Source organism: Triticum aestivum, chromosome 5B, assembly GCF_018294505.1.
Source record: "Triticum aestivum cultivar Chinese Spring chromosome 5B, IWGSC CS RefSeq v2.1, whole genome shotgun sequence".
NCBI classification, from domain to species: Eukaryota; Viridiplantae; Streptophyta; class Magnoliopsida; order Poales; family Poaceae; genus Triticum; species Triticum aestivum.
Window position 1 is genome coordinate 419,568,771 of NC_057807.1, and position 2,830 is coordinate 419,571,600.

Consider the following 2,830-nt stretch of genomic DNA (forward strand, 5'->3'; position numbering starts at 1 on the left):
GTAATTGAGGATGCATCGTTGACCGTTCAACGTCTCGGGAACTGCTACCCTCTCCCTCCTTGGCATTCAAGCATCTATGGACCCGTCGACGACGAGGTGCCTATGGTGACTTCATAAATATCAAGATGATAGTGCCATGCGTGTGTGCGTTCATAGGGGCGAGTGTATGCGCGTGTATATGAGCGCTTGCGTCTGTACTGTGTCAAAAAAACGTAAATGCGTGTCAAAAAGAGACTAGTCAGTATACTCAATATTGTGCACCTCGGAGAGGAAAATGATAGAACTAGTATGTATTTATTTACGGTGCAGATTCACTCATTTTGCTCCATATGTACTCCGCCTCGGTGTAGTCTAGTCACTTGTTGAAATCTCTAGAAGGGCAAATACTCCTTTCTGGTTTACATGGCTATACTAGCAAGTAGTTGTAGTACAATAGTGGGCTCACATAGCAATTTTATCTCATGCAATGTTCGGTTTGCGCTTGGCTCTTCGCCTCTTCGAGAAGACGAACAATGATGTTACAACTACTGCTTCTACAGTGTCGAATCCACTGCTGCATGTCCGTCCACCGTGAGCGGGACGGATAGCTTGTTGTAGAAGTATACTACTGAGCAAAATCCTGTCCTCGCTTGCGAGCAACCGCGCGCATGGTCGAGGGAGAAGGAGTGTAGTAAAATCAAGCTTCTCCTCGTTGTACGAGTTGATGCAACACATCATAGCACTGGCCCCACATGCTTGCCTCTAAACTTGGCTGAAAGACCCGCAGTGTACAATATATTTGCTGCAACCTCTAACATTTACCCACCACAAATTAAAATATATGTGGCCGTATGCATCGTTCTGATGCAGAGGCTGGGGAGTCCCCCCTTTTTGAAAAAAAAACAAATTAAAATATATATTCCTGTCTTGAACAGATGAGCGTGCAAACTACAATCACCAGGGTGACAGGTAGGGCCAGAAGACTATTTTTTTTTAAAACTTCGAGACGACCACATAGCATGGAGCCGACCCGAACGATTTTAAGCTTACAGACACGGTACATGCTATCCTAGACTACTCGACACATGAAACTGCCACACGAGCGTCCGGACTGCGCTTGGCTCTTCGCCTCTTCGGGAAGTCGAACAATGATGGAGTACTACTGCACTGGAGGAGTACTACAGTACGCTTCTGGCCATCTGACACCGATAGAACTGCTGCATGTCCACCGCGTGCGGGAGGGAGAGCGTGTAGCGAAAGCTTCTCCTAGTCTTGCCAGCCACCATGCTCATGGGCGAGGGAGGGACGCTCCTGCCTTTGCGTGTATGACATGTGGGCCCGACAGGTGGGTGGCCAACCTGTCATACAGCCAAAGGCAGGTGAAGTTAAGTCCGCGAGGGAGAGGATAATCAAACTTCTCGTTGATGTACGAGTTTTTTTACTGAAGACTGCAGGGTTTACACCCCACAACATTTTATTAAAACTTGAAACAGCAAGTATAGAAAAGAGTTCCTTAAGAGAAGGAATAGGGCAAAATAAAAAACTGTACAACCTAGTCTAAACCGTTTTAAAAAAGATCTAACTAAAGAAAGTACAAGTGCAGGGCCCCTCAAGGAGGCAGAAAATCAATCCATTTAATCAAAGCCTCGCTGTGTCTTGACTTGATTCTGTGAGCCAAGAGAGAGATGTCCTGGACAAAACCATTTCTCCACTGCCTGAAGGTAGGTCTAATAAATCTGAGGACTTTATCATTCCTGACTTTCCAAATATTCCACCAAGTTAGGAAAACCACCTCAGAGAAGAAAGGCTTATTGAAATCCTTCCTAGCATGGTGTGCAATCTGAACCATATCCTGAGTACTGAGCCATGTGATTTGTAGATAGTTCCACACTCTCATGCTGTAGTTGCACTGGAAGAACAGATGGTTCTTGTCTTCAAGAGCTCCCGTGGGACAAAGAACACATTCAGGCCCATCATTAATCTTCCACTTCCTGCTTGAATCATATCCTTGGTGTTTACTCTGTCCATAATGACCAGCCAGGCAAACATTTTAATTGTCATAGTACACCATGATTTCCAGACCGAACAGAGTAGAGGGTTGGTAGGAATTGGCTCATGAACCAAGTCATAGTATTTCTTTGCTGTGAACCCAGCTTTCTTCCCATGTTTCCATTGCCAGCAATCGTTAGAAGCAACATCCAAGGTCATCTCAGACAAGATTCCAGACAGTTGATTAAACTCCCTGTAGGCCATTTCAGATAATGGCAAAGAGAACATGCTATGAAACTCATCAGTCTGCAACACTTCCATAACAGAGGAATTCTTTTGTAAGCAGTATGAGAAAAGCCTGGGGAATCTGTCTTGAAGTGGGATGTAAGAATTATCCACTTCCCAAGAATCTGACCAGAAAAGAAAAGAGTCCCCTTTTCCAACAGTTACTGAAGATACAACCCTGAAATTGTCCATTAGCTTACAGATGTCCCTCCACCAAAAGGAGCCACACAAAGCAGTGTCATGAGGAACCCTCTGATAATAATAACTGTCCCAGATCAAATGAACCCATGGTACATGCACTTTGTTATAAAACTTATTGAGGAATTTAATTAACAAAGCTTCATTCTGCAGACCAAGGTTGAGTATGCCAAGCCCACCCTTTAGTTTGGGTCTACAGACCAAGGGCCAAGCAGCCTGAGAATTGACGCGACACATCAAAGCACTGCACTCGATATATTTCAATAATTTAGGGTTACCGGTGCATTAGTTACAACGCATGCATGCATGCCATGACTCTCCTTTTGATACTTGCATGTGTTGATTTAATGCACCTTGAAGTAGTACTCCCTCTGATTCC